Here is an 11385-nt window from a genome sequence, read left to right on the forward strand (position 1 = left end):
CATTTTTTATCTAAATTTAGCATAAATCAAGCTTATGTGGTAATACAACAGCTTCTGAGAGGAAGTGTCAATTCTGTAAGTAACTGAAGCCCTCAAGGTCACATACACCTCTGCAACTGAGGGACTCCCTAGTCTAATACCTACTATTCTCTTATTACCTTCAGATAATTTGATAATTAAATTATTTGAATGGTATCCCAAAGAACTACAAATCTCCAAGGAAAGATTTTCATTCCAATAAGTGCATTCTAAAGAATACTGCTTATAAAGATGTTAAAATAAAAATTAAAAAAATAAAGAATATTGCTTAGACAAAAAATAGATTTATAAAGGGAACTTGGAATTTTTAAAATACCGCTGCATTGATTTTCTTCAAATTTCCTGGGTGCAGAAATAATCTTTTACTGGAAGAAAACTGTCACTTTGTTGAGAATTTAAGGGAGAAAGCCTATGATCTGAGATTAGATTAGCCTTAAGATCTAACCCCAAATTTTCTGCACTTGCTTAGTTTCTTTTTTTGTAATATTTGGATAATCCCCACCATAGGATTTTTGTAAGAATTTATGAGTTCAGTCAGAAGGGTACAGAGATGTTTCTGGAAGTAACATCACGATGGCTGCCCAAGAAGAGCCCCAAGTTCAGTTCAAACTTGTATTGGTTGGTGATGGTGGTACTGGGAAAACTACTGATACATTCGTGAAACATCATCTGACTAGTGAATCTGAGAAGTATATAGCTACCTTGAGTGTTGAGGTCCATCCCCCTGTGTTCCATACCAACAACGGACAGATTAAGTTCAATGTATGGGATACAGCTGGTCAGAAGAAATTTGGTGGACTGAGAGATGGCTATTATATCCAAGCTCATTGTGCCATTATAATGTTTGATGTAACATCAAGAGTTACTTACAAGAACATGCCTAACTGGCATAGAGATCTGGTACGAGTGTGTGAAAACACCCCCATCATGTTGTATGGCAACAAAGTAGATATTAAGGACAGAAAGGTCAAGGCAAAGTCAATTGTCTTCCACCGAAAGAAGAATCTTCAGTACTATGACATTTCTGCCAAAAGTAACTACAACTTTGAAAAGCCCTTCCTCTGCCTTGCTATAAAACTGATCAGAGACCCTAACTTGGAGTTCATTGCCATGCCTGCTCTCACCCCACCAGAGGTGGTCACGGACCCAGCCTTGGCAGTGCGGTATAAGCATGATCTAGAGGCTGCTCAGACAACTGCTCTCCCAGACGAAGATGATGACATGTGAGAAAGTGAAGCTGGAAGTCTAGTCAGAGTCAGAAGTCTAGTCTTATAGGCAACTGTTCTGTGATGTCAGTGGTGCAGTGTGTTTGCCACTTTATTATATAGCTAAGCAGAACATGTGCTTAATCTTTGGGATGCTAAAGGAGATGAATGGGCTTCGGAGTGAATGTGGCAGTTAAAAAAAAAAAAAACCTCATTTTTTGGACCTGCATATTTAGCTGTTTTGCAACACAGTTGTTTCCTCCTTGAGTTTCAAATATAAGACTGTTACAGTCACATCACTATATTCAGTGGCAGAATCTTGTTTTCTACTGTCATTCCCATTCCTTTTCATTTAGAATCAGAATAAAGTTGTATTTCAAATAAAAAGAAGAATTTATGATATTTTCATGAGAAATAATAAATATAAATGTAACAAATATAACAAATAAATGTAATAAAAATAATCAACAAATATAATATCAAATATAAAGTATATAAGATTGTGACTGGTACCACCTAAGATTTTTTAAATCTGTAATTATAGTTCTTCATAGCTTGAAGCTGGATAGGACTAGACAGAAAGCCCTGCAGATGGGGTTTTGTCTATTTAACTGGTTGTTATCTTCAACTCTAATTGGCAATTTCTCTGACTCTCTCCTACCTGGCCTAGCTACACCCATGACTTGATTCCTTTTTCTCCTGCCTTTCATGATTTCTGATAACCCTTTCCACCACTGCTCACCCTTCTCTCTATTCCCACTCCCAACACACCCAAGGAAAGCTTTTCTCATCTGGCCTCAGCCATGCTCACTTGTAAAGCCCTCTGCTGCCCCATATCAATCATTGTGAGGGAATACCCACAACCTCCAGATAAATTCTCTCCCTCCCAATAAATCATGAATATTCGGTTTGCATTGAGTTCCAGTAAAAGGAAAGTTAACCTGAATTTTACAGTAGCAAAAATATAGAAAACCTACTGTGTTTTATGAATTTTTATGGGTAGACAGTGCCATTTTATCTTGGGATACATTTTTAAGGTAGTAGCAGAGAGTGGAAGAGAGACTCCTAATTCAAGCAAACCCTTTAATTACGAAGAAGTCAGGGCGTTTTGATGAATTCCAAGAACATATTCTAGAATGGCCTTGCATCTATTTGAGCTGCTATAACAAAATATAAAATACCATAGCCTAGGTGGCCTAAACAACAGACATTTCTCATAGCTCTGAGAAACTGGGAAGAAGATCAGGGTGGCAGCAGTTTTGGTGTCTAATGGGAGCCCACTTCTTGGTTCATAGACAGCCATCTTCTCACTATGTCCTCACATGGTTGATGGGGGTCTCTTTTATAAGGGCACGAATTCCATTCATGAGGGCTCTATCCTCATGACCTAATCACCTCCCCAAAGCCTCACTTCCAAGCACCATCACAGTAGGGATTAGGTTGCAACAAATGTATTTGGGGGGACAAAAACATTAAGTCTATAGCACCTTTTGACTAAGTGAAATAATGATAAATTGGTATTATGTAAAGCCTGTTGAATTTGTAGCTCAGTCCTTCCCTCCAAAAAAGAGACAAAAGAGAGAATGAGAGAAAATCATGCAGAACAGTGATTAAGAAATTTGAAATCAAACAGATCTGATGCTGATCTTCCTGAAAACCAGCAACTTTGGACAAGTTACTTAAACTCTCTATACTGGATTTTCCTCTAGTAAATGGAAATAATAACAATACCAACTTCATAGCATTATTGCAAGTATTAAATGTGATAATATATTGCATGGCCTTCATCATAGTGCCAGGACATAGCTCTATTAATATTTTAAATGATCTTCAGGAATTTTTATCTGGCTTTTATGGAATCTGATGGGTGGGTAGAAACCACAGAAATTTATGGTTATATTGAGTAAGGCCTATCAGACACTGCTCTACCTAGAAGCTATAGTATCTGAACAAAGAGCAAATAATTCTGAAATGTTTTGAGATATTACCTTGTAATACTCTATTTGAGTTTTAAACTTATTATTCATTTAAAACACTTGCTAAGGTAATGAAACGCCCTCAGTATAACAAACAGCATGATCTTTTTATTGTGATCATATCAGAATTTCTGGCTCCTTTATGAAGAAAGGGAACCAATTTTGAGACGGATGTTTTGTGGGAGTGTTTATTATGTTTACAAATATCTTAGTTATAAAGCAACAGAGCCAGGAAACCTCTCCGAATAATCAGGATGATGGGGTTTACAGAGCTAATGTAGAGATTAGAGCCACACTAACAGAATTGGGAGAGGAACCAGTTAGAGTTAATGTGCATCAAGTGAGTTTTCCATCAAACTTCTGTCTCTTCATGCCAGATTCACTCTTTTTACCATTTCTATACCAGGTGATTTTTTTTAAATATTCAAATGGATATCATCCAGCACATACCTCAGGATATTTGCAGGACTGCTTTTTTCCCTCTTTATCCTTGTTCCCAGATTCCATACTTCTGGATCCTCACTGGAATCCCAGTCACTGGGCTCCTCTGTATTTCCTTTTCCTGACTTTCACTCAACATTTGGTCTTTAACTTTTCTACCCGGTTGTAAATTTCGTTTACAACCCAGGGTCTCAGGCCCTGTAACTCCTACTTTCACTCAAAGCCAGACTGACTCAACCCTCCTCTTCCTTCAGAGGAGCACAGATAACAATAAACTCAAGATGACATTATTAAATATCGTGTGATAGACAAGGACAGAAAGAATGTTGCAAATAATTCCTATGCAGTCATTACCCTTGTACCAGTAACTTTTAAAATTTACAGCAAACTACACAGTGTTACAGGGAACATGCCCAAGTTTAAGATGAATCCCCTGTCCTAGAGGAGTTCACTGTCTTATTTGGGAGATTTGATATAAGCATAGAGAAGTTGAAAAAAAAAATCCATAGAGTATTTAACTAAGATTTCAAGACAACTCAAAATTTCTGCTTCTGGCCAGATGTACACACCAGCCTGAAACAACAAAAATGACAAAATATTTTTTAAATTGTTTTCATGACATGGGATATCAGGCAATAAAGGACAGTGATCACTGAAAGACAGAAAACAAGTAAGGTGATATCTATACTTGCTCTAGTTTACTTCCTTAAGAAAGTTTCAAATCATGGTGCAAATAGAGGGTATCTAAGCAGAGCAGAGTGTACCTTGTAACTTGAGGAGAGAGAGGTAAAAGTCTGTGAAGAAGGTTCTTAACACAGTGCACCAAAGAGAAGAAGGATATACAGAGAAAGAATTCCTAAGCTTGCAAAGGGACCCCTCAGTGTTCAGCTGAGTAATAATCAGCAAGTGTATGTGAGGAAACTTCCTGAAGCTGAGCAGAGTCACACAAAAGGATTAGAGGTGATAATGCCCAACACTCACACAAGGCCAGGTATAGTGTCTGTTCCCACCAGCCAAAATGAAAACCCTCATGATTCACTGAGTTTTGGGTAGACTACAAAGAGGGGTCTTGTATTATTAGTGGAGTAATTCTCCTTAGACTGAGCACTGCTACAGTTACACCTAACAAATCGTAAGTAAATGCAAGAGCTGAAGAAACCAAACCCTTCAAAATTAATGTATTCCAGAACAAAATACAAGAATATTTATAGTAATAAAAAAGTATTTTTTCTAAATTAAAAAAAAATTATTTCTATAAACACCAAACAATGTAGTATTTACAACAGATGGAATCCAGTAACAAATTACCAGACCAAAAAAACAAGGAAAATAAATTTTTAAATGTAATAAATCAAAGATGACTCAAAATTGATGCATATGTTGAAATTAGAAAACAAGGACATTAAAACAGTTATTACAGCTATATATCATACATTCAGAGATTTAAGTAGAGAGGACAAAGAGAGAGAGAAAGAAATCCAAATCAAACCGTTAAAGGAGAAAATGTAACATTTGAAATGAAAATAGACTGGATAAGATTAAGAGCAGGCTAGACATTGAAGAAAAAAATATTAATGAAATTAAATATGTAGCAATAAAACTACCCAAAATGAACTAAAGAGAAGCTTTTACAATGAACAATGCCTCCATGAAGCATAGGACAAAATCAAGCAGCCCTAATATATGTATAATTGGAGTCTCTGGGTTTGGGGGATGATGGAAGTGGTGGAAAAAAATACTTGAAAAAAATAATGGCTACAATTCTTTAAAATTTGCTGAAAACTATAAACCCATAGAGCCAAGAATTTTAGAAACCCCAAACACAAGAAACTGAAGAAAATATGCCAAAGTATGTCATAATTAAAATGCTCAAAATCAGTGATAAAGAAAAAATATTAGTCAGAGGGAAAAAAAGTTGTATTACATTCAAAGAGACAAAAAATAAGAATGACAGCTGATTTCTTGTCTGGAAAAAATGCAAGCAAAAACCCAGTGAAACAATATCTGCCAATCTAAAACTCTATACCTAGTGAAAATTTCTTTCAAAAAAGAAGATGAAATAAAGACTTATGCAGAAAACTGAAAGAATTTGTCACCAGCAGATCATTACTACAATAAATGTTTTTTAAAAAAGTCCTTCAGGCAGAAAGAAAATGATACCAAGTAGAAATAAAGATCTACACAAGGAATAAAGAGCACTAAAAATGGCAATAAAACGGGAAAATATATTATTCTTATTATTTTAAATATATTTTAAAAGACAATTGTTTAACAAAAATAATAGTAAGATTAAACATGGTTGGGGTTTCCCTGGTGGTGCAATGGTTAAGAATCTGCCTGCCAATGCAGGGAACATGGGTTTGAGCCCTGGTCCGGGAAGATCCCACATGCCGCGGAGCAACTAAGCCCATGAGCCACAACTACTAAGCCTGCGAGCCACAACTACTGAGCCCGAGTGCCACAACAAAAGAAACCACCGTAATGAGAAACCCACGTACCACAACAAAGAGTAGCCCCCACTCGACGCAACTAGAGAAAGCCCATGCACAGCAACAAAGACCAAACACAGCCAAAAATAAAATAAATAAATAAATTTTAAAAAAAAGAATAAACATGGTTTATAACCGTTGTAAAATTAGACAGGGAGGATAACCACAAAAGATGGACAGGGAGAAAAAGATGTATACCATTGAAAAGTTCATAAAATGTTCATGAAGTGGTATAATTTTACCTGAAGTTAGAATGTGATAAGTTAAAGATATATAATATAAAACCTAGCAAATACTATAATAAAGAGCTCTATCTAGTTAAGTCAACAATATAGGTAAAACAGAGTCATAATATATTAAGTTAATCCAACAAAAAGAAGATAATGGGGGAAATAAGGTATAAAAAATGGATGAGACAAACAGAAAGCAAATAGCAAGATGATCAATTTAAACCAAAACATATCAATAATTACAGATAGACTTTTTTTAAAGACACAACTATATACTGCTACAAGAAACATGCCCTAAATATAAAGAAACAAATAGGTTAAAAGTAAAAATATGAACAAACATATACCATATTAACATTAATCAAAAGAAAGCTGGAGTGGTGACATTAATATCAAAGTATATTTAAAAGCAAAAATTACTAGTAGGGATAAAGAAGATAATAATAATTTTAAGTATTAATCAATAGGTATAACATTCCTAAATATTTATGCACCTAAAAACAGAGCTTCAAAATATATGAAGCAAAAACTAACTGACCTTGCAGGAGAAACAGAAAATACCACAATTACAGTTGGATATTTCAACCCCTCTTCCAATAATTTATAGAACAAATAGACACAAAATAAGTGAAGATTTTAAAGATTTGAATAATACCATTAGCCAACTTGACCTAACTAATTAACATTTACTGAATACTTCACCAAACAACAGTAGGATACACATTCAAGTGCACACTGAACTTTTACCTATATAGACAATATTCTGGGCAACAAAATAAGTCTCAATAACTGGAATAGGATCCAAGTCATAAAAAGTATGTTGTTTTAATCACAGTGTAATCAAATTAGAAATCAATAATAGATTGATAAAGATAAATAAAGAGCTTAAGAAAATCCCAAGCTAGTTGGAAACTAAAAAACACATTTCTGAATATCCTATGGATCAAAACAGAAATCAAAGAGGATATTAGAAAGTATTTTAAACTGGGTCAAAGTGAAAACACAACATATCAACATCTCAAAATTTGTGGTACGTTGATTAGTAGGAAATTCATGGCACTAAACACCTATTTTAGAAAAGATGGAATGGAGTCAAATCAATGACTTAAAGTTCCACCTTAAGCATTGAGAAAAACAAGAACTCAATTAAACTCAAAGTAACTAGAAAGAAAGCAATAATAAATATCAAAGTAAAAATGAATGAAATAGAAAAAAAGGGAAAAAATAGAAAAATGAAATTGAATCAAAAACTGGTTCTTCAAGATTAAATTGGTAAACCTCTACTCAAACAAACTGGGGCAAAAAAAGACAAATTAACAGCATCGAATGAAAGAAGTAACAACACTATAGAGTCTACAGATATTAAAGGACAATAAGGAAATATGAAAAACTTTATGCCTTGAAACACACAAACTACTAAATCTCACACAAGAAGAAACAGATATCCTGAGTACTCCTATACCTATTAAAGAAACCAAATTTGTAGCTAATACCTTTCAACAAAATAAACCCCAAGCCCAGATGACTTCAATGGTTATTTCTACCGAATTTTTAAGGAAGAAATAATATCAATTCTATAAACACCCTTCCATAAAATTGAAGAAGAGGGAATCCATTCCACCTCATTCTATGAGGCCAGTGTTAGTCTGCTACCAAAACATAACAAAGTCATTACAAGAAATGAAAACTAATGACCAATATCCCTCATGAATATTAGTGCAAATATTCTATAATAAATAAAAATTTAACTAATAACATACAACAATATACAGAAAGGATAATATATTATTACCAAATGGGATTTATCCCAGGGATGAAAGGTTAGTTTGACAATCAAAATATGAATCAATATAAAAATTTTTTAAGAATCAATATAATTCATTATTTTAACCAAAAAATACATGATTATCTTAATAGATGAAGAAAAAGCATTTCCTAAAATCCAACACCCATTCCTGATTTTTAAAAAAAAACTCTCAGCCAAATTGCAATAGAAGGCGACTTCCTGAATCCAAATAAAGGGCATCTATCAAAAACTTAGAGCTAATATACTTAATAGGGATAAAATAGACTCTTTCCAAATATCACGAGAAATACAAGAATGACCACTCTCAGCACTTCTCTAATACATTGTACTTAAGGTTCTATTTACTATCATAAGGCAAGAAAAAGAAACAAAATGAATGCAGATTGGAAAGGAAGAAGTAAAACCCAGTACCTGTGAATGTGATCTTATTTGGAAATAGGGCCTTTGCAGATGTAATCAAGCTAGGATGAGGTCAAACTGGACTAGGGCAGGCCCTCATTCAGTGACTGTGACCCTTATAATGAGAGGGGAATCAGGACACAGACACACAGGAAAGAAGGACATGTGAAATGGAGGCAGAAATCAGAGTAATGCACCTCCAAGCTAAGGCACACCAGAGATGGCCAGCAACTGCCACCTGTGTGTAGCATGATTTCTGTAGTTACTCAAGGGCAAATCTGAAATTCAAAGAGCAGAAAATCAATAGAGATTTATTGATACTCAATATATGCCAGGCACTTTACACACTATATCATTTAATTTTCTTAATGATCCAATGAAGGGATATAACCATCTCTGTTTTACAGACAAGGAAACTAAACCTCAAAGGAATTAAGTAATTCACATGAATGAGGAGAAGAATTTGGACTCAAACACAAGTCTGTCAGGCTCTAGACTATTCTGTTTCTAATCAACAAAACACTATATTGAATTCTTCTGATTCCTGTGCAACCATTTAAATATACCTGTACATTTTGAGAGGATGGGAGAAGTGGAGGAGGATAAACCACTCATTAAATAAATGCTCATTGATTCCCATCATTCATTTATGACAGAAGTTTGATCAGACAACTGTTTATAAAGCCCAGGCAAAGTGCCCTGTACCAAGCTCTCACAGCAATATATGTTTATTATAAAGCTAAAGACATAGAATTTTTGAGTTATGAGGAACTACATGCGTCTTTAGTACAATGACTTATTTTATACCTAAGGGGTAGAAAGTCCCCAGACAGATGAAATTACCTGCCCAAACTCAACAGAGACAGCTCAAGTCTCTTGACTCCTGCCCTACACTGAATTCATTAGTGGACATTTGGCAGAACTCTGGAAAAGAAGGAGTCCAAAGGGATGTGAAACATTTTTATCACTCTTCAACCCCCACACATGTGAAAGGAAAATAAACAAATAAGAAAAATATTACATGATAGAAAATTAAGAATAAAAAACCTTAAGAAGGATAAAATATTATAATTTACTTGTTTTCAGGAGGATGCATCAAGTCTTTTGTAGTCCTGCTTTGTATCCATCTTTTCATTCAACAAAATAAATAGACATGATATATGCAAAGCAGAGATTCTCAATATATCCATTCAACAAAGACATAGTTATCATGTTATATATATTGTTTTTCCACTGATAACTCTATTAACAACCACCTCAAAATGGATTAAAGACTTAAACATAAGCCTTGAAACCATAAAACTCCTGAAAGGAAACAGGGAAAAAGCTCTTGACATCAGCCTTGACAATGAATGCTTGGATATAACATGAAAAGCACAAGCAACAAAATCAAAAATAGACAAGGGGGATTACACCAAAGTGAAAAGCTTCTGAACAGCAAAGGAAACAATCAACAAATTAATAGGTAACCAACGGAATGGGAGAAAATATTCGCAAGTCATGTGTCTAATAAAGGATTATTATCCAAAATTTGCAAGGAACTCTTACAACTCAATAGCAAAAAAATTAATTAATTAATTAAACCAATCTAAAAAAGGGCAAAGGAGCTGAACAGACATGTCTCCAAAGAAGACATACAGATGGCCAACAGGTATATGAAAAGGCGCTCATCATCATTCATTATCACTAATCACAGGGAAATGCAAGTCAAACCCATAATGAGGTACCACCTCACAATTGTTAAGATGGGTATTGTCAACAAAACAAAAAAAAACAAAAGTAAGTGTTGGTGAAAATATGAAGAAAAAGGGACTCTCAAATACTGTTGGTGAGAATGTAAATTGGTGCAGTCACTGTAGAAAGTATATGGAGGTTCCTCAAAAAAATTAAAAAGAGAACTACCATATGATCCAGAGATCTCATTTCTAGGTATATATTCAAAGGAATTGAAATCAAGATCTTGAAGAGATATCTGCATTCCCATGTTAGTTTGCAGCATTATTCAGAAGAGCCAAGACATGGAGGCAAAGCAAATGTCCATTGACAGATAAATGGACAGAGAAAATGTGCATACACACAAAAAAGAAGGCTAACAATAAAAGAAATCATGCTCTTTGCAAGAGCATAGATGAACCTGGAGGACATTATGCTAAGTGAAATAAGCAGACACAGAAGGACAAACACTACATGATCTCAATTATCTAAGGGATCTAAAATAGCCACACTCATAGAAGCAGAGAATAGAACGGTGGTTGTCAGGGCTAGGGAGAGGGGCAAGCCAGGAGGTCAAAGGTTACAAAGTTTTAGTTATGCAAGATGAATGTCTTACAGATCTACTACACAGACTATAGTTAAAAGTGCCCATAGTTAACAATACTGTATTGTATACTTACAATTTTGAAGAGTGCAGAACTTTTGTCAAGTGTTCTTACAAAAATAATAATAAATAAAGAGGGGGGAGGAAACTTTTGAAGGTGATGGATATGTTTATGGCATAGATTGTGGTAATGGTTTCACAGGTATAGTCTCATCACCAAACTCATTATGTAAAGCTTTCTGAAAGCTAATTATACATCAGTAAATTGTTTTTTAAAAATAACAAGTATAAAGTAGTATGCTTAATAGTAACAGTAATAGTAATAATAATGAATCTTTTGTGTTATTCTTTCTCCTGCCTCAGCAAAGTATTTTTGTTCTAAAAAAGAAAAAATTACAGAAAAACATTTTCTCTTACTACAAAAATAGGCTTTTTGTAATGAAAAGACCATTGGCTGAGGCCAGAATACCCAGGTTGTAGAC

General features: G+C 34.5%; 1 pseudogene; it reads left to right on the forward strand.

The window, feature by feature from the left end:
- The first annotated feature begins 612 nt into the window (after positions 1–612).
- Positions 613–1266, forward strand: LOC114901031 (annotated as a pseudogene).
- Positions 1267–11385: the final 10119 nt, after the last annotated feature.

Source organism: Monodon monoceros, unplaced genomic scaffold (genome assembly GCF_005190385.1).
Source record: "Monodon monoceros isolate NGI ecotype Baffin Bay Population unplaced genomic scaffold, NGI_Narwhal_1 Super_Scaffold_19, whole genome shotgun sequence".
Lineage (NCBI taxonomy): Eukaryota > Metazoa > Chordata > Mammalia > Artiodactyla > Monodontidae > Monodon > Monodon monoceros.